The 27,137-nt window shown below is 42.6% G+C and overlaps 1 protein-coding gene across 5 annotated transcripts in view; it reads left to right on the plus strand.

Moving 5' to 3' along the window:
* The first annotated feature begins 1,709 nt into the window (after positions 1–1,709).
* Positions 1,710–27,137, plus strand: part of LOC122548789 (anion exchange protein 2-like) — a 229,234-nt gene continuing 203,806 nt past the window's right edge. For 4 of the 5 annotated variants that reach the window (XM_043687558.2, XM_043687561.2, XM_087986778.1 and 1 more), the window contains exon 1: positions 1,710–1,858. The gene's annotated coding sequence lies outside the window, so the exon portion shown is untranslated. Of the gene's footprint in view, positions 1,859–6,429; positions 6,571–27,137 lie in introns of those variants that run through there. The other variant, XM_087986776.1, reaches the window with a different exon arrangement.

Consider the following 27,137-nt stretch of genomic DNA (forward strand, 5'->3'; position numbering starts at 1 on the left):
TCAAAACTTGTAGTCTTTGATTTATCAACCATTCCCAGCCACATCTTGCTATCACTTGGTGTGAATTGAATTGATTATCAGAGCAGGTTCATGGTTTGTAGCTCTGTAACCTCTTAAACATGGACTGTTCACTTGCTGCTTTGCACTATGTTAACATCTTTAAGGGTGTAACACCATGTAGTTGAAATTAGCATAGAATGATGTGAAAGCATTATGCTATCTAACTCTAATCCATGCTATGGCTGATGGTTCACATTCTAATTTGCCATATTTGATATCTTAGGCCCAAAAGCACTCTCTCCTCCACTGTGGCTTATTGCTGAGATTCTGCACTCATTGTAACCCTACGACTGACAGCTCCATAATCTTTTCATTTTATCTGGCTGCGCTCCTTAAAATCTTCATTCTTGCAGCAGTGCATGGACTGATCCATTAAATTTCACTTAACCCACACTTTTTTTGACATAATCATATTCTGCTTCTTCAATTCTTCAAGGAGAGTTTCTTAATGCCCTAATAGGCTTTTTATCCTTGGTCCCTTTACTGTTCCAAAGCAAATTGTTGTTCAAATTATTTAGTTGATACATGTTGCTACTAATTGGCTTAGGCTATTTTCCCAGTGTCTTTTATTCATTTAAATCACTGATCAGTTTCCATTCATAGATTAGAAATTCTTGTCTCTGATCTCTGCATTTTTGAAATTAGTACCGCTTTAGCAGTGAGCCCTGATTAAGGTGAATTGGTTAGTTTAGTGTGATTCTTCTCCCTTACTAAATCATTTCTTCTTCTTCCTCAACACCTAAATGTTTTGTACTAGAGGAAATAGAAGGCTGTGTGATTTTTTTTAAAAAATCATTTGTGGGGATTTGGGTGTTGCTGGCTGGGCTGGCATTTATTGCCTGTCCCTAGTTGCCCTAAAGAGGTGGTGGTGAGCTGCCTTCTTGAATTGCTGTAGTGCATCTGCTGTGGGTTGACCCAGGATGCCATTACGGAGGGGGGTTCCAGGAGACAAAAATGAGGACTGCAGACACTGGAGATTAGAGTCCTGAGTGTGGTGCTGGAAAAGCACAGCATCCTCGGATGCTGCCTATCCTGCTGTGCTTTCCCAGCACCACACTCTCAACAGGGAATTCCAGGATTTTAACCCAGTGACAGTGAAGGAATGGTGATAAATTTCCAAGTCGGGCAGGTGAGTAGCTTGGGGGGGAACTTGCAGGCAGTGGTGGTCCCATGTATCTGCTGCCCTTGTTCTTCTGGATGTAAGTGGTCGTGGGTTTGAATTGTGCTGTCTGATGATCTTTGCTGAATTTCTGCAGTACATCTTGTAGATAATACACACTGTTGCTGTTAATTGTTTGTAATGGAGGGAGTGGATATTTGTGAATATGGTGCCAATCAAGTGGACTGCTTTGGCCTGGATAGTGTCAAACTGCTTGAGTGTTGATGGGGCTGCGCTCATCCAGGCAAGTGGGGAGTATTCCATCACACTCCTGACTCATGCCTTGTTGGTGATGGACAGGCTTCGGGGAGTCAGTTGGTGAGTTACTTGCTGCAGGATTTCTAGCCTCTGACCTGCTCTTGTAACCAAATGATCCGTCTCTTGAAATTCTGGGAACACATAAGTTATGCAACACTCAAAAATCAATTTTGGTTTTATTTCTGAAGTATTTTTATTAATTAAACTGAAATTTTGAATGTGGTCCTTTCAGGTAGAGTCGCAGTAAATCACGGAGTCACTAATTAATCAAGCCTGCCATTTCCCTGTCGAAACGTGGGATGTGTGTTTGCGTCACTTTACGGGAAATCAGAAGTGAGGTTACTGTTGGTACGAGACTCGAGGCTAACTCATGAATTAGAGGTGAGTTGCTCCAAATGTTTGTGCCTTTTTGGAGATTGTATTTAAGGATAATTAAATGTATCCGTGCTAAAAGAGCTACAGAGGAACCTTAATTATCTGGCATTCGAGTTATCTGAACAAGATCGCACGATCCTGATGCTTGGTTAAACTGTGTTATCTGACATTTGATTATCTGAACAAAATGCTCCCTGCCTGTATTGCTCAGATCGTGGAGGTTCCTCTATTCCGTTCCAAATTCCACTGAGTCTGAGCTGGGGAAGCTGGAGTCTGCTTGAACAGTGGTGAGGGTGAAGCAACGAAATCTTGTGATAATGGGGATAGGTCTCAGCTAGGGTTTCTATTCTAACACAGAAACTAAAATTGTTAAGCGCACATCTACAGCAAGAAAGAAATTGCACTCGTAGAGTTATACAGCTGTGCAGACCAGATATCCTAAATTAACCTTGTCTCATTTGACAGTATTTGGCCCGTACTCCTCTAAATCCTTCCTATTCAGGTATTTATCCAGATGTGTTTTAAATGTTGTAATTGTACCTGCCTCCACCACTTCCTCTGGCATCTCATTCCATACATGCATCACCCTCTGCATGAAAACGTTGCCCCTTGGGTCTTTTTTATATTCTTCCTCTCTCACACTTAAGCTGTGCCACTCTAGTTCTGGACTCGTCTACCTTGGCTCTTCACCCTATCCATGCCCCTCATGATTTTATGGACTTCTATAAGGTCACCCCTCAGCTTCTGATGCTCCAGGGAAAACAGCTCCAGCCTGTTCAGCTTCTCCCTATAGCTCAAACCCTCAACCCTGGCAACATCCTTGTAAATCTTTTCTGCACCATTTCAAGTTTCACAACATCCTTCCTTTAGCAGGGAGACCACAATTGCATGTAATATTCCAAAAGTGGCCTAACCAATGTCCTGTACAGCTGCAATATGACCTCCCAACTCCTATAGAGTCATGGAGATGTACAGCACGGAAACAGACCCTTCGGTCCAAATTGTCCATGCCGACCCAATATCCCAGCCCAATCTAGTCCCACCTGCCAGCACTCAGCCCATATCCCTCCAAACCCTTCCTATTCATATACCCATCCAGATACCTTTTAAATGGTGCAATTGTACCAGCCTCCACCACTTCCTGTGGCAGCTCATTCCATACACGCACCACCCTTGGCGTGAAAACATTGCCTCTTAGGTCTCTTTTATATCTTTCCCTTCTCACCCTAAACCTATGCTGTCTAGTTCTGGATTCCCCCACCCCAGAGAAAAGACCTTGTCTATTTATCCTATCCTTGCCCCTCATGATTTTATAAACCTCTATAAGGTCACCCCCCAGCCTCCGATGCTCCAAGGAGCCTGTTCAATCTTTCCCTATAGCTCAAATCCTCCAACCCTGGCAACATCCTTGTAAATCTTTTCTGAACCTTTTCAAGTTTTACAACATCCTTCCAAAAGGAAAGAGACAAGAATTGTACACAATATTCCAAAATTGGCCTAACCAATGTCCTGTACAGCTGCAACATGACCTCCCAACTCCTGTACTCAATACTCTGACCAATAAAGGAAAGCATACCAAATGCCTTCTTCACTATCCTATCTACCTGCGACTCCACTTTCAAGGAGCTTTGAACCTGCACTCCAAGGTCTCTTTGTTCAGCAACACTCCCTAGTACCTTACTGTTAAGTGTATAAGTCCTGCTCTGATTTGCTTTTCCAAAATGCAGCACCTCACATTTATCTAAAATTAAACTCCATCTGCCAATTCTTAACCCATTGGCCCATCTGATCAAGATCCCGTTGTAAGCTGAGGCAACCTTCTTGACTGTCCACTACACCTCCAATTTTGGTGTCATCTGCAAATTTACTAACTATAACTCTTACGCTCACATCCAAATTATTTATATAAATGACAAAAAGGAGAGGACCCAGCACTGATCCTTGTGGCACTCCACTGGTCACAGGCCTCCAGTCTGAAAAGTGCAGAACATAGAACATGGAACTTGTCTTTTGGTGTTGGAGGATGATTACTGAACGCACCACAGCTGTCCTTCTCTCTGACCAATACATTGGGTATCCTCAGCGTGTTCTGTTTTTAATGATGAATCAGGATGCTTATCAGTCTTCAAGGTTGGTCAAGATACAACGTGCTGGTCCTGTACGTTGCATTTCAGACTTTTCTCCTACCCATTACTGAATGTAACGTTAAATGGATACCCCATCTCCCTATTCAGGTGGGTGCCCTAGATACTATTCCTGGTGCTAATTAAAGATGACTGGGGTCTTTTCTCTGGTGTCTTGTTGCTTCTTGTTTCATAAAACATTGTCAACAGTTCCGATGTGTGAGAGCAGAGTTTTTAAATTTTTAATTAGACAGTAGTTATCCTCTGACAGTGAATTTGATTCTCTGCAGGAAAAGTGTGATTGCATGTTTTCCATCAGTGGATATGATGTAATGTAAACTGAATTTTAATAATGTAATATTGATTATTACTTGTGACTTTCAGTTCCTGATTTTTGAGTTAGAAAGCAGCAGGTTTTTAGTGTCTGAAGTTGATAAAACTTTTAAGTATTTCTGTAACCATGACGATTTCTCTCATAACAGATTTTGATGCCTGGCTTTAGAGAGATTGGGTTGCTAATGGACTTCTGTTTATTTGGATTGTTCTTTGACCCACCATGAAAATAATGGGACCACAAGGCTTTTCAAAGTATTCTGGAACTCGGGTTTTTAAGCTGAATGTAAATACCCATAGTTGAGAGAGAGACTTTTAGTTTCACTTTTGACTTTGAGAAGGACAGTGCTTTGAAGTCTTTTATAATAGAGTGGCTGTGTACGTGCTGACTGAGGAGGTGGTGGAAGCAGATACAGCAGCAGCATCCAAGAAGCACCTGGGCAAATACATGAATAGGAGGGGAATAGAGGGAGACAGATCCTGTAAGTGAACATAGTTTTAGTATGGAAGGGCAAAATGTGGTAGCACAGGCTTGAAGGGCCAAAGGGCCTGTTCCTGTGCTACATTGTTCTCTGTTGTTTAGATCCATTTTAAGAATTTTTCTCCCTGCAAACCTTTCACACTTTGTCCCACTTAATGTTGGAGAAAGTTGAAATCCGCTATCACTATCCTATTACTTTTATACATTTGAAATTTGCCTACAAATCTGCACTTCTATTTCTTTTGGACCAGCGGGCCTATCGTACATCCCAGCAATATGATTGCTCCATTTTGAGTTATACCCATATGGTTTCTTTGAGGATCCTTCTAAAATGTCACCCCTCCTTGCTGCTGTAATAGATTCCCTGATCAATTTTGCAACAATTTATCTCCTTCCCTGTCTATCGAAGACCCTGCATCCTGAAATATTGAGTGACCAATCCTGCCCCTCTCAGTGACAGCAGTGACATTATACTCGTTTTAATCTGTGCCCTTAACTCAGCTGCCTTGTTCATGTGCCTTTTTGCATTAAAATAAATAGCAAGTAACCTTCCTAAGCTCCCTGTGCCTTAAATAGCCTATATTTCTGTGCCTTCTTGATTCACTTGCTATCTTTTCTAATTTTGGTCTTCATCTTGCCCTTCCGCACATGCAGGAGGTGGGATCTAGATGCACTGTTAGTTTATATGCTTCCTTACAGCACAAGCAAATCTCCCTGCAATGGTGCTGGCTCCATTCTGGTTCATAGGTCTCACCACCCTACAAAACAGCCCCAATGTCCCAGAAATCGAAGGCTCTCTCTCCTGGAAACATTTCTCCAGCCATGCATATTGGTCTCAGTAGCAGGAGTACCAGTCAAACAAATAAGTATGAAATAGTAGGGTGCTAGAGATCTGAAATAATAACAGAATATGCTGGAGAATCTCGCAGGTCGAGCAGCATTTGCGGAGAGTTAACATTTCAAGTCAGATATGATTCTTCTTCATAACTGAAGAGCAGTTACAATGAAAAATCATTGGATTTGAAATATTAACTGTGGTTGCCTCTCTACAGATGCTGCCAGACTGCTTGAGATTCTTCAGCACTTTGTTTTTATACCTGGCAAACAAGTTGCTCTTTGCTTTTTGTGTTGTGCTGCTATTCATACTGTGTGGTATCTATTCCATCACACTCTTGACTTGTGCCTTGTAGGAGGTGGAGTGGTCTTTTGAGGTCGGGAAGTGAGTCACTTGTTGCAAAGTACCCAGCCTCTGAAATACGCCTGTAGGTGTGGTGTTGAAATTTAGGAAATGGCTGAACTGTTTTATATCAGACCAGATGGTTGGGCTTTCTTTTTGGAGGTAGTCATTACCTACCAGTAATATGATGCAAATCTTGGTTAGGTAATTGGAAACCCATTGTGTTGGCGGGAGTGGGGCGTTTTTGTCTGTTTTACACAACTTTTCCCATAACTTCATAAACTGTTGAAACTGGAGCTGAACATTAAAGGAATATTTCCCGTAATAAATGAGAAATGAGAAAGTAATTTAACACGCAGAAAAGGACGGGGGAAGGATGTGCTTGCCTCGGATTACTGAAGAAAATCTGAAGGATTTTGCTGACCCTTGCTGTCAGGATATACTGCAACTGAGAAAATGCTGAGGTGTGAACAGGGGCTACCTAATTTGACTCTCCTGTCAGAGCTTATTGTGGAAGCAATTCTTTACTTGGAAAGAACTTGCCTGTGAAACCTGAGCTGAACACTTTCCAACGTTTGTGGAATGTCAGGAGCTGTCTGAGCAGGTTTGTGAAGCATCCTGTGTGTGCATGTAGTATTTTGGTCATTGGTGCTATAGTTGTTTGTAAGTCCAGCCTGTCTTAACGTATAAATATTACAGGAAAGCTCTCTTTCTCACTGTTCTGATGGCCATCTTTTGTTCTACCTTACATTTGCAGAATCTCTCTCTATTCCTTAACGAATTGATTTAACATGCAGAAGGTAGAATAAAAGGTATGTTCGGTCTTGGGGATTTCACAAAGGCTGAGGCACTGTGTTTAAATCCTTGCTATCATTTTACAAACTGTGCGGAGCAGTTTCAAGGGACCAAATGGTCTCATCCTCCTACTTCCAATATTCTTTTCTTTGTTTCCTTTGTTCTGAACATTGTTTCTTCTCTCATTCTTTCTTGTCTTCATTTCACTAAATCTCTTTAAGTTTATCTTTCTTGTGCACTTGCTTGTTCTCTGACCCAGCATGAAAGCATTTCACATTTCAATCCTCCTTCCCAAGATTAATGTATCAGGTGTGGTTGAGTTGATGACACTTGCATGTCTGAGTCTAAAGATCACAGAATTGTTCTGGTGTAGAAGAATTTGTCCATTCAACCAACAATGCCTTCACTGACTACCTCAGCATATTGACTTTGTGCCAATTTGCAGATAGTTTCTATTTAAATTACTATCCAATGTTCTTCTTGAATGCCTCAATTGAACCTGAAATAGGAGGCTGGAAGAACACAGCAAGCCACCGGTATCATCAGGAGGTGGAGAAATCAACATTTTGGGTGTAACCCTTGTTCAGGACCCAACTCTTCTTCAATTGAACCTGCCCCCACCAAATTTCCAGGCAGTACCTTCCAGACCGGAACAACTCACTATGTGAAAATGTTTTTTCTCACCTCGTGCTGGCTTCTTTTGCAAAACATTTCAAATCTGTGCCCTCTGGTTCTCTTAGAAACATGAAGTTTCTCCTGATCTACTGTTGGCCTTCGCCATTTAAAAAAAGCAGTCCAATCCATTCTCATGTAGTTTCTCATTGCAAAGGCCATTCTTGTAACCCTATCCTACATTCTCTCCAATGCCTTCACATTCTCCCTAAAGCTTGGCACCCAATGCTGCCCACCGTTCAGAAAAAGATCCATTTATTTCTACTATTTGTTTCCTGTTTTCCAACTACTTTTCCATCTCTCAGTACCCTACCCCCAATTCCATGTGTTTTAATTTTACATACTAATCTCTTTTGTGTGACTTTGTCAAAAGCCTCAAAGTCCAAATAAACAACAACCCCTTCATCCAGTCCATTAAAACCTCGAAGAATTTGAGTAGATATATCAAACGTTGTTTCTGTTTTGTAAATCCATGTTGACTCTATCCAATCCTGCCATTGTTTTCCAAGTGCTCAGCTATATTTTCTTTATTCACTGGGGTGATGTGGACACCACTGGCTGGCCAGCATTTATTACCCATCCCTATTTCTTTCATAATGAATTCCAGCACTTTCCCCACTGCTGACTGGTCTGTCATTTACTCTCTTAAAGCAAAGAGAATCCAGTATTTCACTTTGTGATGAATGTTGTAGTGCAATAGAATGAGGCAGTGCTAATCTGCTCCTTCCAGTGATTTCAGTGAAATATGCTGCTATGGTGTGAAGCCTGTGGCTGAGCTCAGTGGACAGTCTTCATGTTTCACCCCTCTGCACTTAGCTCCCTGCAGCACAATGTGTGAGAGATTTGTTAATCATTAGATTGGTCATCAGAAAAGCTCAAAGCTGACAACAGGTTGCCAGGAGCTGTTGTACGGAGAGGCTTAGACTGACTGCGTTTGATGTTTTTTGGCACAGACATCAAATACTGCCACTCAAATATCTTTCAGCAGCTTTTGGATGCTTCGGAACAGGAGGTCAATTCTTGAAGAGTTTGTCCCTCCGTTCCGTTAGGTTGTGGTTGATCTGTACTTGAGTTTCTTCATGTGCCTCTCAATTCAGTCCTAAACATATCACCTAACTACCAGCTTTCTAAAGGATTTTGTGTCAATGAGATTTCCATGCTGCTTTGTGTGATTTCTTTCCTGACTTTTCTGAATGGCCTGGCTCTAACTTCAGCACACTTATTCTGGACTTTTTCACCAGAAAAAGTAGTTTTTCTCTCCCTACTTTATCAACTAAAAGCAAATAAGATCAGCTAATACCTTGATTTATGAACTAACTCAAAATCATCGGCCACTTCTGCTGCTAACCTTGCAGTTTTAACTCTCTGCTCTTCCACACGAGTTCTCAATACTTCAGGAAATGAATTTTTGAACTTCTCCAAAATAATAATCTCTCCAAGAGAGTAATATGTTTGATCTATTTTCAATCTCCTTATCAACCTATCAAAGTTACTTTGTTTGATCCATTCAAATTCTTTGTATGTTTGATCAGGCTCCCTCCTTAGATTCCTAAAATGTTGGCTGTCACTTAATGTGCACTTAAGTTTGCTTTTTTCACCTCGTCATACTCTCAGGTGGAGATGCAAATACCTACCAATTTTGTTCGGATCAACAATACCCAAATGGTCACCGGCCATTTCATTTCTTTAGCCACTCTCTCAAATGAAATGAAAAAGGCTTCTACGTCCTTCTCATCAAATGTTGGTAATGCTTGGACATATTTAAACAGATTCCTGCCAGGCTTTTGGCTATGATGGGTTTGCTCATCATCACTATCCTCCTCACTACTTCTACTTTCTACCTTTTTAAGTCGACTTTTCTCTTTCAATGCCAACGTCTGAAGTTCAAACTCTTTCTCTTTCTCTTATGTGTGGGCCATCCTTTCCGTTTTGTCCTGCCAGAGTTTTTCTTTCTTTTTCTTATTCCCTTGTCATTGCCTCTAATTCAAGCTGCTTCATTTACAATTGAATTTTAGCCATTTCCAATTATTCTAAATGCATTCCTGGCATATGTCAATGCTGAGCCATTGTCACAATTATCACCCCTTCCACACCGACATAGACAATTCCAACTTCAGTTTGCTTGCAATTTTGAAAATTTTGTCTTGCTCACTTTGTGTGAACCACCAAATGTAACTACTTCTACCACTAGGAAACTCTTAGCGACTGAAAGAGCCATTATCACACCATATACACTCTGCTTAAACCAACCAGGTGCGACACCCAAAGGTAAAAAAAACACTCGCCACTCACTGTCTTTGAGTCCATTAATCCTAAACCCAACCTAGAATTAGAGATTGTAATTCTGACAAGAGCCCCAATTTGTTATGGACCTGACCAGATGCCCTTCAAATATTTCAAGGAGAAAGGCTGGACTTTAACTTTTATCTCATTTAAAGGCAAATGTATTCCAGATGTAATTCAGTTGATTGCACTATTTGGCTTGAAGCAAAATACATTTTATTCTTACCTACAGATGAAAGAAAGAAGAATTGGTATAACTTTATTGGAAAACTTAACAAAATAATAGATTATTTAACTATTAAACAGCAATTGTTCCAATGTAGTGATATCCCATAAACACACCCTTGGCAAAAGCAACTTCAGTAAAACATTGTTTCACGTGCAATTCTGACAGCCGAGCGAGAGAGCTCCAGCTTTTTGCTGTGGCTGAGAGAGAAGTAGCTGCTTCCACAACCAACTTCAAAACCCCAACAACTAATGAAAGCTAACCTAAAACCCTGGTTTCTCTGGGAGCCTGACTGCACCCATTCATGCTGCTTCTATTCTTCCAACTTAAAAAGAAACAAGCTGTTTACTTAATTGGCTTGAAGAGGACAGCTCTGTATCTATGGCTTAAAACCTCTCTTCCAAAAAAAAAAAGGGAAAAGTACACCTCTTAACGTCGTCCTATCTGCACACCCGGTAAGGATGACAGATTTCCTTCCTTAGAGGACATCAGTCCAAATGGATATATTTACAACAATCGACAGTGGTCTTGAGTGACATTAGACGAGCTTTTTATTCCAGAATTTTATTGAATTCACATTTTACCAATTGCCATGGTGATATTCGAATCCATCTCCCCAGACCTTCAGTTTGGATTATTAGTTACTGACATTACCACTGTCTCCCTAATCTTCTTCTAAACTCAGATGATTAAAATGCAAGTTTATGGAACCTGCCCACGTGATTTAATTGATTAAATATTGGTATTCTACGTTATAGAGTAAAATCACAGCAGCATAGAATGTCCATCTGGCCTTCCCAGTCCATGTTGGCACTCTCTGGGGACCCTTTCTCTTGACCTACTCCCACAGACCTAAAGGTTTATTTCCCATGAGTCCCCATCAAATTTGCCTTTGAAATATGAATATCAGTTATTGAAAACATAAATCCAGATTCTGGTAGACCTGCTGAATAATTCCAGCATTTTCTGTTTTGATGTTTTATTCATCCATGGGATGTGGGCATTGTTGACTTGGCCTGCATTTATTGCCAATCCCTGAGGGCAGTTAAGATTGAACTTCATTGCTGTAAGTCTGGGATCACTGGTAGGCCAGACCAGCTCAAGTAGCAGTTATCTTTCCTTCAAAGACAATAGTGAGCCAGATGAGTTTTCCCAACAATCAACAAGGGTTTCATCGTCATTGTTAGTTTCTTAATTCCAGATTCTTTTTTAATTGGCTTCAAATTCCACTATATGCTGTGGTGGGGTTGGAGTGCAGTTGTACCCCAGAACGTGACCTGAGTCTCTGGGCTAATAGGGTCTGGTGATGATACCACAGTTCTATTGCTCGCTTAATCTTTGATTGCCATGGCTTCCAGCAACCCGATTTGAGTTTCTCTGGCATTCTCATTTTGCTTCATATTCCCAGAACCTGCAGTTGTTTGTTTTAATTCACTACAGGGATTTGAATTAAACTGTAGTGTAGTAAGAGAAGCCAGCCACCGCAGGCAGTAAATCATTACCATTATTAATGGCCTAATTTTATTTATCAAGCCTTTATGGCACAGGGAGGCCATTGACCTCACTGTGTCTGTTTTGGCCATGAAAGAGCCAACAAGCCTAGTTCCCCTTCCTACTTTTCAGACTGTAACTTTGTAGGTCGTGGAGCCTTTAGTTCATAGAACATAGAACAGTACAGCACAGTACAGGCCCTTGGGCCCTCGATGTCATGCTGGCCTTTTATCCTACTCTAAGATCAGACTAATCTACGTACCCTTCATTATATTAACTTAAGTGATTCATTTAAAGAGGGATGAGGGTTTTTGATTCTGCTACCTTTTCAAACAGAGTTCCAGACCTTCGCACCCTTTGGGTGAAAATATTTTCACCTTTCATTCTTCATTCTACCAATAATTTAAAATCGGTCTCTCCTGGTTGGTGATCTCTCCAAGTGGCAACGACGACACTTTTAAAAAGTGCTTCCTTGGCTGTCACACATGCTGTCCTTGTGAAAAACTTGATATATTGCAAGAATTTGTTTTCTTTTTCCTTGTCAAGAGGTCCTTTCTATCTATACTATGTATCCATCTCTATAAATTTGTAATATTCAATTATATTGTTCCTCAGCTTCCCATATTCCAGAGAAATCAAAGTTCACCATTTATTCTGAGCCAAAATTCTCTAGCCTTGTCCAACACCCACCTCCTCTGATTGCTGTGGAGAATGAGTACATCCTCCCTGACCACAGTGCTCTAGCTGCTGCCCAGCTAATGTTTTGCACAATCCCAACATCACCTTCTGGCTCTTATATTCTATGTCTCCACTAATAAAGAGCAGTATACTGTACATTCGCACTTAACCACATTATAACTACCTGTCCTTCTATCTTCAGGGATCTATGCATTCAAACATTCTATACTCCTCTGCACTTAATAATTCATTGCATTTTATGTCTTCAAATGCACTGCCTCACTTATTTATGATGAATTCCATTGCCATTTTGCTACCCACTTGAACAGGCTATAATATCTTTCCTTTGGTTTACAGCTACTCCTCACTATCAATTACATGACAAACTTTTTTTATCATTTAGAAACTTCCTAACCATGTACTCTACATTTTCTGTTGAAATGGAAGATTTACGGGGCCCCCGGTAAATTCAAGCCAAAAAAAAGCATAAAATAAATCTCAGATCCCAGTGAATGGGAAAATTCGAGAGAACAGGTCATGTCTTACAATGTTGATGAGGTGGCCAGGTGTATAGGTGAGGGTAGTGCGATTGATGTTGTTTAATGTGGATTTCATCAAAGCCTTTGACAAGGTTTCACGTGGGAGGCTGATAAAGAAGGTAAAAGCACGTAAGATCCAGGGTAATTTAACGAGATAAATCTAAAATTGCCTTAGTGGCAGGAGTCAGAGGGTGGCGGTAGAAAAATGTTTGTATGACTGGAAAATTGGAGGCTGATGTCCAGTGGTGTACCATAGGGATCAGTCCCTTATTTTTGTGTATATGGTTGAGAATATGGGACAGCGATAAGTAAGTTTGCGCATGCCAAGATGATTGGCAGGGTATTTAATAGGGAGGAAGAAAGTCTTTGGTCACTGGAAGATATTAATGATATGGTCAGACGGGCAAGCCAGTGGCAGATAGAGTGTGACCCTGAAAAATGTGAGGTGATGCACTTTGGAAGATGGAACAAGGCCAGGGAGTACTCAGTTATTGGCAGGACACAAAAAAGGAGGTTCAGGGAAACGGCGATGCATGTCCACAGACCCCTGAAGACAGCAGACAGATTAAGAGTGGTCAAGAAGGCACACGGGGCACCTGTCTTTATTACTTGTGGCATAGATTATAAAAGCAGGGAGGTTATCTTGAAGCTGTACAAAACTTTGGTGAGGCCACAGCTGGAGTTCTGGTACCCACACTATAGGAAGGATGAGATTGCAGTGGAGGAGGTACAGAGGAGACTCATCAGGCTGTTGTGTTGGATGGAGCATTTTAGCTCTGAAGCGAGACTCAGCAGGCTTGGGTTGTTTTCTTTAAAGCAGAGAAGGCGAGAGGGAACATTGTATCAGAATGTGATGCTGTGAGTGACATAGGCAGAGTCAATAGAAAGCAACTCTTCCCTTTAGATGAAGAGTCATTAACAAGGTGAACTTTAAGGGTGAAAGGCAGGAGGTTTCAAGGAAACTCCTCACCAGAGGTTGGTGAGAATCTGGAATGCCCCACATGGGAGGGTATTAGAGGTGAAAAACCTCACAACCTTCGAAAAGTGCTTGAATGAGCACTTGAAATGTCACAACATTGAAGCTATACTTGAAGGCGGTGTTCATGTAGATGGATTGTTGGGTTGAAAGGCCTATTTTGTACTGTCTGACTCTGAGAACAGCAGAGTATGAAAATAAACATCTTAAGAGTTCCAACAGGGAGTGTGAAAAGAAATTTGTAAAGGCTATCATATTAATGGGTGATTTTTATAGTTATAAACGATTGGCCTGGTTCAGAGAATTGGGGAGAAAGTGAGGGCTGCAGATGCTGGAGATCAGAGCTGAAAATGTGTTGCTGGAAAAGCGCAGCAGGTCAGGCAGCATCCAGGAAACAGGAGAATCGACGTTTCGGGCATAAACCGAGAAGGGCTTATGCCCGAAACGTCGATTCTCCTGTTCCTTGGATGCTACCTGACCTGCTGCGCTTTTCCAGCAACACATTTTCAGCTCAGAGAATTGGGGTCAAGATTAGAGTGGTGCTGGAAAAGCGCAGAGGTCAGGCAGCATCCGAGGAGCAGGCAAGTCGACGTTTCGGGCAGGAGCCCTTCATCAGGAATTCCTGCTTCTCGGATGCTGCCTGACTCTAATCTCCAGCATCTGCAGTCCTCACTTTTGCCTGATTCAGAGAATTGCTCAGTGAGAAGGAGATGGAGAGTTGGGGAATGGGCAGGGACTCCAATTTGACAGCATTGTGGAATCCCATAATAATCTGTATTTCACTCACCCATTGTAAAGCGATTAAATTCAGATTAACTGATGAGACAGGATAAATGGCATAGCAAGTAATGTAGATGGAAACATAACTTTGGAAAGAGATATTAATAAGTTGAATGAGTGCCATTGTGGTAACCATTGTGCCATTTTGGAAAGGAATCATAGAGTCCACAAAGAAATGAGAGAGATTAATTGATTGCGCTTGAGTAAGATTTAGTCTCATGTTAGATGAGTCTGAGTAAGGGGGAACACAGGAAAATTATGTTGCATGTATGTGAATGCACAGTGGGGTTTAAAGATCAGGTCGGTGAGCTGCAGATGGAGATAAATGTTTTGGTGTGCCGCCTGGCTGAAAGAAAAGCTAGACTGGATATGAAATATTCCTGGATCCAGGTGTTTATGAAAGACGGAAGGAAGGGAAGGGAAGTAGAGTAACAGGGTTAAGGATTACAGTACTGGAGGGATCAAGGCACAATCCATTTAGGTTGTAAAGACTGCTTTTTTTTGACTATGGACTACAAAATGGGGGCAAGTGCTGCTTTAAAGCAGAGAAACTGTTGAATCATAGAACTTATAGTACAGAAGGAGGCCATTCAATCCACCATGACAGTGCCATCTCCTGAAAGAGCCACTCAGCTTGTCCCATTCTCCTGCCCCATTTCCGTAACTTTGTAACTTCATCCCTTTCAAATATATATCCAGCTCTCTTTTGAAACCTCCTGTGGAATCAGCCTCCACCACTTTCCCAGGCAGCACGTTCCAAATCCTTACAACTGAGTAAAAATGTTTCACCTCATCTTACTCCTTGCTGTCTTGCTGACAATCTTGAGACTGAATCCCTAGTTACTGACATAACCAACTAGTGGAAACAGAATATCCTTCTTTACCCTATCAAAATTGTTCATTATTTTGGTCACTTATTAATCTTCTGTACTCCAAAGAGAATATCCCCAATTAGTCTGATCTATCCTTCTATCTAAAATCCCTCATTCCTGGGATTCATCTACTAAATCTCCTTTGTTCTCGCTCCAGGGCTTTAACATGCCCAAACTGAACATAATTCTCCAAATATGGTCTGACCAAGGATTTGTAGAGATATAGTATCACTTCCTCGCTACTCTGTTTTTATAAACCTCAGGATCCTTTAAGCCACCTTAACAATTGTTTCAACTTGCCTAGCTACCTTCAGGGAGTTATGAACATGAATCCTGAGATCCCACTGCTCCTGAACTCCCCTCAGTTGTACCATTGAGGCCTGTATTGTCTTTCTGTGTTTCTTCCACCAAAATGCATTCCCTCTCATTTCTCTGCATTGAAATTCATCAGCCAGGTGTTGTGGTTCTGTTCGCCAAGCTGGGAATTTGTGTTGCAGACGTTTCGTCCCCTGTCTAGGTGACATCCTCAGTGCTTGGGAGCCTCCTGTGAAGCGCTTCTGTGATCTTTCCTCCGGCATTTGTAGTGGTTTGAATCTGCCGCTTCCGGTTGTCAGTCCCAGCTGTCCGCTGCAGTGGCCGGTATATTGGGTCCAGGTCGATGTGCTTGTTGATTGAATCTGTGGATGAGTGCCATGCCTATAGGAATTCCCTGGCTGTTTTCTGTTTGGCTTGTCCTATAATAGTAGTGTTGTCCCAGTCGTATTTATGTTGCTTGTCATCTGTGTGTGTGGCTATTAAGGATAGCTGGTCGTTTCGTTTCGTGGCTAGTTGGTGTTCATTGATGCGGATCGTTAGCTGTCTTCCTGTTTGTCCTATGTAGTGTTTTGTGCAGTCCTTGCATGGGATTTTGTACACTACATTGGTTTTGCTCATGCTGGGTATCGGGTCCTTCGTTCTGGTGAGTTGTTGTCAGAGAGTGGCTGTTGGTTTGTGTGCTGGTATGAGTCCTAGTGGTCGCAATAGTCTGGCTGTCAGTTCGGAAATGCTCTTGATGTATGGTATTGTGGCTAGTCCTTTGGGTTGTGGCATGTCCTCGTTCGGTTGTCTTTCCCTTAGGCATCTGTTGATGAAATAGCGGTGGTATCCGTTTTTGGCGAATACCTTGTATAGGTGTTCTTCTTCCTCTTTTTGCAGTTCTAGTGTACTGCAGTGTGTTGTGAATCTTTTGAATAGTGTCTTGATGCAACTTCTTTTGTGTGTGTTGGGGTGGTTGCTTTCGTAGTTTAGGACTTGATCTGTGTGTGTGGCTTTCCTGTATACCTTTGTGGTGAATTCTCCGTTCGGTGTTCTCTGTACCATCACGTCTCGGAATGGGAGTTGGTTGTCCTTTTCTTCCTCTCTAGTGAATCGGATTCCTGTGAGTGTGGCATTGATGATCCGGTGTGTGTTCTCTATTTCTGTATTTTTAATGATTACAAAGGTGTCATCCACATATCTGACCCAGAGTTTGGGTTGAATTTGCAGTAAGACTGTTTGTTATAATCTTTGCATTACCGCTTCTGCTATGAGTCCAGAGATGGGTGAGCCGTTGATTTGTTCATATATTTGGTTGTTGAATGTGAAGTGTGTTGTGAGGCACAGGTCCAGTAGTTTGAGTATGCCGTATTTTTTTATAGGTTCACCGTCCTGTTGTCTGTTTTGTATGTCCAGCAGGTTGGCTATTGTTTCTCTGGCTAGGGTTTTGTCGATAGAGGTGAACAGTGCCGTTACATCGAATGAGACCATGGTTTCTTCCTTGTCTCTGTGTATATTTCTGATGATGTCCAAGAATTCCTGTGTTGACTGTATAGAGTGTCTGGATCCGCTGATCAGGTGTTTCAGTTTCAGCTGTAGTTCTTTAGCCAGTTTGTGTGACGGTGTCCCTGGTAGTGATACTATGGGTCGGAGTGGGATGTCTGGTTTGTGCACTTTAGGTAGTCCATAGAATCTGGGGGTGTTGTTGCTTTCAGGTTTCATTCTTTGTAGGTCAAACCTGGTTATCTGTCCGTTTTTTTGTAGGTTCCTCAGTGTGTTGTTTATCCTATTGGTGAGCTGTGGGTTGGGGTCAAACTCCCTCTTTTTGGATGTATGGTGATGGCCTGTTCTATGGTTCGGGTCCATTGCTGATTGGTGGTTTTTGAAATTAAAGAATGAAACCTACAAAGAATGAAACCTGAAAGCAACAACACCCCCAGATTCTATGGACTACCTAAAGTGCACAAACCAGACATCCCACTCAGACCCATAGTATCACTATCAGGGACACCATCACACAAACTGGCTAAAGAACTAAAGCAGAAACTGAAACACCTGATCAGCGGATCCAGACACTCTATACAATCAACACAGGAATTCTTGGACATCATCAGAAATATACACATAGACAAGGAAGAAACCATGGTCTCATTCGATAGAATGGCAATGTTCACCTCTATCGACAAAACCCTAGCCAGAGAAACAATAGCCAACCTGCTGGACATACAAAACAGACAACAGGACGGTGAACCTATAAAAAAATACGGCATACTCAAACTACTGGACCTGTGCCTCACAACACACTTCACATTCAACAACCAAATATATGAACAAATCAACGGCACACCCATGGGCTCACCCATCTCTGGACTCATAGCAGAAGCGGTAATGCAAAGATTATAACAAACAGTCTTACCGCAAATTCACCCCAAATTCTGGGTCAGATATGTGGATGACACCTTTGTAATCATTAAAAACACAGAAATCGAGAACACACACCGGATCATCAATGCCACACTCACAGGAATCCGATTCACTAGAGAGGAAGAAAAGGACAACCAACTCCCATTCCTAGACATGATGGTACAGAGAACACCGAACGGAGAATTCACCACAAAGGTATACAGGAAAGCCACACACACAGATCAAGTCCTAAACTACGAAAGCAACCACCTCAGCACACACAAAAGAAGTTGCATCAAGACACTATTCAAAAGGTTCACAACACACTGCAGTACACCAGAACTGCAAAAAGAGGAAGAAGAACACCTATACAATGTATTCGCCAAAAACGGATACCCCCGCAATTTCATTAACAGATGCCTAAGGGAAAGACAATGGAACGAGGACATGCCGCAACCCAAAGGACTAGCCACACTACCATACATCAAGAGCATTTCCGAACTGACAGCCAGACTACTGCGACCACTAGGACTCATAACAGCACACAAACCAACAGCCACTCTCATACAACAACTTACCAGAACGAAGGACCCGATACCCAGCATGAGCAAAGCCAATGTAGTGTGCAAAATCCCATGCAAGGACTGCACAAAACACTACATAGGACAAACAGGAAGACAGCTAACGATCCGCATCAATGAACACCAACTAGCCACGAAACGAAACGACCAGCTATCCTTAATAGCCACACACACAGATGACAAGCAACATAAATACGACTGGGACAACACTACTATTATAGGACAAGCCAAACAGAGAACAGCCAGGGAATTCCTCGAGGCATGGCACTCATCCACAGATTCAATCAATAAGCACATCGATCTGGACCCAATATACCGACCACTGCAATGGACAGCTGGGACTGACAACCGGAAGCGGCAGATTCAAACCACTACAAATGCCGGAGGAAAGATCACAGAAGCGCTTCACAGGAGGCTCCCAAGCACTGAGGATGTCACCTAGACAGGGGACGAAACGTCGGCAACACAAATTCCCAGCTCGGCGAACAGAACCACAACAACGAGCACCCGAGCTACAAATCTTCTCACAAACTTTGATCAGCCAGGTATCTGCTGATTTTGCCAACTTGTCGATATCCCTCTGAAGTCACTCATTGTCACCTTCATAATTCAGTATTCTCCCTAACTTAGTATCATCTGTACAGTTAGAGATTTTGCCCTCCATGCGCATCTCCAAATTGTTTATCTAAATCAGAAAAAGCAAGGGTCTCAACCCTGGTCCCTGAGGGACACCACTTTCAACTTGTCTCAGTCTGAGAACTACCCATCTATACTGACCCTCTGTTTCCTATCTTTCAGCCACATTCTAATCCATGCTGCTAAGGACCCATTGATCCCAGATGGTTCTCATTTACTAATCAACCTGCCATGTGGCACCGTATCAAATACTTTCTGAAACTCCAAATACACATCATCCACAGCACTGTCCTAATCCACTGCCTGTGCCACTTTGTCAAATAACTCAATCAGCTTTGTCAGGCGTGACCTGTCCTTGACAAAGCCTTGGTGACTGTCAGGCATTAACTTATTTTCCTCCAAGAGTATATTTACCTTATCGTATATTGTGGCCTCCATCAGTTCTCCCACTATTTACGTCGAGCTGATAGGTCTATGGGTTTCTGGGTTATCCTTTACCCCTTTCTTAAACAATGGTGTCATATTTACAATCCACCGCTTCCCCTGGGACTAATCCTGTGTTCAGAGAGGTCTGGAAAGTTTCTTGTCAACAGCCCTGCACTTTGCTCCTTCACCCCTCTCAGCAACCTAAGATGTATCCCATCCAGGCCTGGTGACTTCTCTATTTGGAGTGCTGCCAGCCTTTTAACACTTCTTCTTTGTCCATCACTATACTGTTCAGTTGCTCAACATCCACATTTCCAACCAGGCCATTGTTACCATTTTCTACTTTGGTAAAGACAGAAGCAAATTATTCATTTAATACCTCTGCCATTCCTTTGCTTCAATGAGCAGCTTACTCTGCTTGTTCGTTATGGGTCCCACGCTATCCTCTATTTTAGAGCAGCCTGCCATCCTTCCCTAATGCTTCCTCATGGCCTTCCTTATTCCAGCCGTAGCCTCTCTCCGGCACTTGAGATATGCTTCCTGATTTTATTATTTGGGCGTTCATCAACTGCCTCCTTTCTCTTCCTTATTCTCTCATCAACACCCTGGGTCATCCTGGGTTCTCTAGCTATGAGTACCTCGTATGTATTTCTCATGAGGATGTACCTAGCTTACACCTTTTAGTCGTCATGTTTTTGATGTTCTTCCGTTTCTTATCCACTATTTTATCTGTCAAAATGTGTTTCCAAACAATTTGCTCTAGTTCCACTTTTAGATCTCTCAAATCTGTCCTTTTCCAGCCTGGGATTTTAATCATTGACTGATTTTTATTCTTTTCCAATTTAATATTGAACCTTAATATGTTCTGATTGCTATTTTCCAATGCTCCCCCATTTGGCCTGCCTCATTTCCTAGGACCTGATCCAGGGTAGATTCCCCCCTGATAGGACTAGAAATGGACTGATCCAGAAAGTTCTCTTGCACGCGTTGCAGAGATTTCTCCCCTTCCATGCCACACATTCTATCATTTTACCAGCCTACCCTAGTGTAACTGAAATCATCAACTGTCACAACTCTGCTTGTCCTTCCAATTTCCATAATCTGCCTACAAATGCTCTCCTATACTCTTCCCACCCCCTCTCCCAAAAGAGCCAAAGAGGAAACATTTGCAGGTTTATGGGAAATAGATGTGGGAATGGGCAAGGGTCTTGCTCTTGCTGAGAGCCAGTATGAGCAAGATGGGCTAAATGCTGGCCTCCTGTGCTGTAACCATTTTATGATTACACCTGTATCTCTGGATACAAGTCATTAACTGAAAAACGTGTTGCTGGAAAAGCGCAGCAGGTCAGGCAGTCAGGGAGCAGGAGAATCGACGTTTCGGGCATAAGCCCTTCTTCAGGAATCCTGATGAAGGGCTTATGCCCGAAACATCGATTCTCCTGTTCCTTGCATGCTGCCTGACCTGCTGCGCTTTTCCAGCAACACATTTTTCAGCTCTGATCTCCAGCATCTGCAGTCCTCACTTTCTCCTACAAGTCATTAACGTAAATTGAGAAAAGGCAGTTGTCCTAATAACAACCCTCGGGGCACAGCACTGCAAACCTCTCTGCCTAAAATCACAACAGTTCACTGGTACTCCTTGTTGTGAAAATGAAGAAAAGTACTGAAATAAAGTGTTAATGAAGAGAAGAAGTGGAATAGTAAGTTGACAAGCAGTGAGTGATGACGTAATCCAACTCTAGATTTTTAAAAAAATCATCCCATGAGGTGGGCAACACTGGCTGGTCTAACATTTATTGCCCTTGCATAGTTGATGAATGTGCGAAGGTGGTGGTGAGCTGGCACCCTGAACCACTGCCAGCCAATTGGAGTACATAGAGACGCAATGTCATTATAGAGGGATTTCCAGGATTTTGACCCAGTGACACTGAAGAAACAGAAATATATTTAAGTCAGGATGGTGAGTGGATTGGAGCGGAACTCAAGTGAGCAGTGTTCCCTTATATCTGCACAGCTTCTAGACAATAGTGATTGTGGGTTTGGAAAGTGCTTTCTGAGGAGCTTTGGTGAATTCCTGCGATGTACCTTGTAGATGGTTCACACTGCTGTTCCTGAGTGGATGTGCCAATCAAGCAGACTGAGCTCTGCTTTGAAAGTTTCTCAATATCAGTTAAAACCCATAAAAGAATTTTCTGCTTCCTTTCATCCCAGTGTGATGAGGAAATCAAATTCTGTGCCTTTCAAAAGATGTGTCAGGCCACGACGTTGATCCTCCAACACTTGAGTTTGAATCCGACCAAAAATTTGTCAAATTAATGTCTCTGTTCAAGTCAGCTGGAAGGAGACTAAGATTAAAAGACTTGTTCCCAGTGTAAATAGTTTCAGAGATGAATGACCAGTTCATCTGTTTTTTTTGTCATGTTGGCTCAGGAATATATGTTGGTCAGGTCACTGCAGATAAATCCCAGCACACATTAACGATTGTACTGAGGGATAATTTGCATCTACCCAAAGAGCAGAAGGGGTGCCTCCCAAACATCTCATCTGAAAGATGTCAACTTTGACAGTGCGAAGCTCTGTCAGCACTTCCCCAGTACTGACCATCTGACTGTGTACTCCACAGTAAGTCTGACCCTTGAGAGTCTGGAGTGTGGCTTAACTCCATGAGCCTCTGACTCAGACTTGAGAGGGTTTACTGACTGAGCCACTACTGCTGGTAGGTTGGTGAGATGAAGAGGCTTGTTTTGGAGTCTCTCTCTCCCCTCCCCTCCCTTTCTTCACTGACCACAGTTTCCTAAGCAACTGGTTATGTGACTCATTGTTTTCTCACACTCTGTTCCTGAAAGATGCATTTTTTTTCGATGCAGAATACACAATAAATTCATTGACTGGTAATTATGGTGAGGATTAGTGAAACACAGCCTCTGATATCTCCCAGGCATTCTCAGTTGATCTGTGTGACAAGTAGCTTTGGGCGGGCGGAAACCAGCTTCCTGTTTGGGACCTTGTGAAATTTCCCTTGTCATCTGTCTGGTCTGCCCACAAAGGAAAGCAGCTCCTTGGATGATATCAGTGGGAACAGAATATTTGGAGTTACTTAAGTGTTTCTTTTTCTTTCAGATACTCTTTGCTTCTTAGGCAGGGCCTTTGGATTGAGTCAGTTTACTTCCATTCAGCTTCACTGGGCTCTGAGATGGCAAACGACAGACTCTGCCCCTGGTTGGCCAGATGGGGTGTTTGGAACTCTGGGTGCTCTTCGCCTCTGTGCCCTCCCAAACAAGTTTCTCAGTGTCTTTGGAGCCTTCCCAAATGAACCTTATATATTTTCACGGTAGGGATGTCTTGATGACATTCCTCAAGCATTCTGCCTTCCTCCTCGCAGTCTCCTGTTGTGACTGAATTTTGTATAGAACTGTCAATAGAAGATAAATACTGCAGATGTTTGAAATCTGCAGTAAAAACCATGTGCTGGAGAAACTCAGAAGGTCTGGCAGAACCTGTGGAGAGAAAAAAAACAGTAATTTTTGAGACCAGAATGAATTGAAAGGAGCTGAAAAATTGAGTTTTTTTTTAATGCTGTTGATATGAGGGAGGAGGAGCAAGTGAAGATGCCCAGTGAGAGGCACAAGGCAATGATAATGATGGTACAAGAGAGATAGTGATGTAAAATGTAGCATCAAGGAGCCCTAGCAAAACTGGAATCAGTGGGTGTTGGGGCAACCTGTCTGATTGGAGTCATACCTGACACATAGGAAGATGGTTGTCATTGTTGGAGGTCAGTCATCTCAACTCTAGAACCTCTCTGCAGGAGTTCCTCAGGGTAGTGTCATAGGCCCAACCATCTTCGGCTGCTTCGTTAATGACCTCCCCTTTAGGGTAAGGTCAGAAATGCTGATGATTTCATAATGTTCAGGAGCATTAGCGACTCCTCAGATAGTGAAGCAGTCCATGTTCAAATGCAACAAGATCTGGACAATGTCCAGGGTTGGGCTGACAAGTGGAAATTAACATTCATGCTACACAAATGCCAGGCTATAGCTATCACCAATAAAAGACAATCTAACCACTGCTTCTTGACAGCATTCAATGATGATAATATATTGAATGTCAGCATCCTGGGAGTTATCATTGACCAGAAACTCAACTGGACTCACCGCGTAAACATAGTGGCTACAAGAGCAGGTTCGAGGCTCAGAATACTGTGACGAGTAACTCATTTCCTGACTCCCCACAGTCTGTGCACCATCTACAAGGCACAAGTCAGGGGTGTAATGGAATACTCCTGACTCCCCTGGATGGGTACATCTCAACAACGCTCAAGAAGCTTGACACCATCCAAGACAAAACAGCCCACTTAATTAGCACCGCATGCACAAACATCCACTCCCTTCACCACTGACACTGCAGTGGCAGTGTGTGCTATCTAGAAGATGCACTGCAGAAGTTCACCAAAGATCCTCAGACAGCACCTTCCACACCTATGACCACTTCTATCTAGTAGGATATGGGCACACCTTGTTCCCCTCCAAGCCATTCACCATCCTGATTTGGAAATATATCACTATTCCTTCAGTGTTGCTGGGGGTCAAAATCCCTAAGGGCATTTTGGTCAACCCACACAGGTGGACTACAATGGTTCAAGAACGCAGGGCACCACCACCTTCTCAAGGGACAATTAGCGACAGGCAATAAACACTGGCCAGCCAGTGACACCCACATCCCACAATGAGAAATGAAAATGAAGGTATAAATAGGATAAACTAGATCCACTCTTGCTGGGAGTAAAGCCAAGAAGGCACTAACAATATTGTCTTGGTAGGTGGCCGTGAGCAGGGACACATGTAAGAAGAATGGAAGAGACGCGTCATAGTTGGGGGTTGTGAAACTCCGGATTGCATCCCAAAGTAGAAAATGAGGTGACTTTTACAGCTTGTGTTGAGTTTTGTTGGAAAACTGTTGCAGGTCCAAGATGGAAATTTTAGTGTGGAAGCAAGACAGTTTATTGAAACGGCAGGCAACCGGTAGATTGGGATTCTTCCAATGGCCAAAGTTACGCAAACTGGTTACCTAGTTTGTATTAGATTGATATAGGTCAAAGCCTGGTGTCTGGCATATGCCCTGCCCATATGGTTTTGAGCAATTAGTGCCTCTGTTGGTGGCAGACACTGTTGTCAAACTGCGTTTCTCATCATCGGATTTGGAGAATTACATGGAGGCAACTTTGGTTCTTCTCCATTCTGCCCAACAACCATAATCTTAGTTTCAGGTTTGAGATCCTCGCTCTCAGTATTTCAACAGTTGTATCCTGAGTGGGGTATTGTCTCTGATGTTTATGGCCCATACAGATGCTGAATGGGCAACTAACTCACTTCTCCATTGAATTTATGTCACTTTGGCCTCTGTGCTATTTGAAAGCTTTTGCAGTATTCTCCAACTGTCTAGCTTTAACACTTACATGACATGGTACCACCTACAGTTTATATCCTGGTTAAACCGAAGCCGTTCTCTTCAACATTCAAGAACCTTTCATTTCCCAAGTAGCTACCTCAGCTTCAAACTGTAAGATCTTGAATGCTGACATGAATTTCTGCCATTAACAGTGCTATTAAGGAGCAGTTGCTTAACAATCACCTGCTCACCAACACTCTGTTTAGGATCTGCCAGGCCAGCTCAGCTCCAGGTCTTATTATGGCCTTGCACCAAACAGGGACAAAAAGTGCTGAACTCTAACATGGCAAGTGAGAGTGTCTGCCTGTCAGGTTAAGGCTGCATTTGACCGAGTGTAGCATCATAGATCCCTACAAAACTGGGAATCAGTGGAGAAATTCTCTGCTGGATGGAATCATAACTAGCGATTTTTGAGAAGATTTGTAGCTCATGTTGATGATAATTATGTAAGTTAGCTCGCTGAGCAGGAAGGTTTGTTTTCAGACGTTTCGTCACCATGACGAGGTAACATTATCAGTGAGAGTCTCTGGTGAAGCACTGGTGGTATGTCCTGCCTGTCTATTTATATGTCTTAGTTTCTTAAGGCGGGTGATGTAATTTCTGTTTTTTTTTCCCCCAAGGGAAGGAGTCATAACTAGCACAGAGGAAGATGGTTGTTAAACTTGAAATTCAGTCATCTCAGCTACACCTCTGTAGGAGTTCCTCAGGGTAGTGTCCTGGGTCCAACCACCTTCATTAATGGCCTTCCCTCCATCATGAGGTCAGAAACTTGAGTAAACAGAAATCTTATCAGGTATTCCAGAGAAATCCCGTCACAGCAGTTGGAGCATTTAAATTTAGTTAATTATGTTATTCTTATCAATATCCTTTCTTCCAGTTGAGATGACAACCGTGCCGAAATCCATTAGCAATGGGGTATTTTCATGTGGTACCCCTTGAGCCAGGCTCTGCCATGGGGCTGCATACTGTATGAAGTGGTGCCAGTCTGGGGTACTGGTATGGTGTTGGTGCTTGTTGTCAAGCTGCTGATTATTTAAACCATCTGGATGTGCAGCTCAGAAATCTGCAAGCTGCAAGAAATGTCGTTAACATTCCCACCGAATCTGAACCACCCACAATCTGACGTTTTATTTTTAAACTTGTGGGTTCCTCGGGGACCCAGCTGGGGGAGTGGATTGATTTATTTCACCACCTTTTATGAGGCGTGGCAATGCTGTAGTGGTGATGTCTCTGGATTGTTAATCGAGAACCTCAGGCCAAAGTTCTGGAGGCATGCGTTCGAATCCCACCATGGCAGGTGGTGAAATTTTAATTCAATAAATCTGGAATAAAAACTTGACCCCATGCTGACTGTTATAAGAACCTGTCTGGCTCACTAATGTCTGTTAGGAAAGGAAATCTGCCATCCTTACTTAGTCTGACCTACATGTGACTCCAGACCCATAGCAATGTGGTTGACTCTTAACTGCCCTCTGGGCAATTATGGATAGACTGGCACCACATAATCACTTCATACAGTATGCTGACCTAGCCAGTGATTCCCACATCCCATGAATGAATTTTGTGGAAACTCTCCTTTTCACCTTCTTTTCTCCTTGTGCAACAATTTCACAGATTTCTAGGCTGAGAGAGCCAGTCACTTTATATCCTTATCCTGTCTGGCCCATGGCCCCATTTTATTTTGGCAAATTGTGTTTGATTTGTTGTAGGTATGATAGAACATAGAACAGTACAGCACAGAACAGGCCCTTCAGCCCACGATGTTGTGCCGACCACTGATCCTCATGTATGCACCCTCAAATTTCTGTGACCATATGTATGTCGAGGAGTCTCTTAAATGTCCCCAATGACCCTGCCTCCACAACTGCTGCTGGCAACGCATTCCATGCACTCACAACTCTCTGTGTAAAGCACCCGCCTCTGACATCCCCTCTATACTTTCCTCCAACCAGCTTAAAACTGTGACCCCTCGTGTTAGTCATTTCTGCCCTGGGAAATAGTCTCTGGCTATCGACTCTATCTATGCCTCTTATTACCTTGTATACCTCAATTAGGTCCCCTCTTCTCCTTT

Source organism: Chiloscyllium plagiosum, unplaced genomic scaffold (assembly GCF_037043375.1).
Source record: "Chiloscyllium plagiosum isolate Xiang-an unplaced genomic scaffold, Cpla_swu_hap1 HiC_scaffold_4, whole genome shotgun sequence".
NCBI lineage: Eukaryota > Metazoa > Chordata > Chondrichthyes > Orectolobiformes > Hemiscylliidae > Chiloscyllium > Chiloscyllium plagiosum.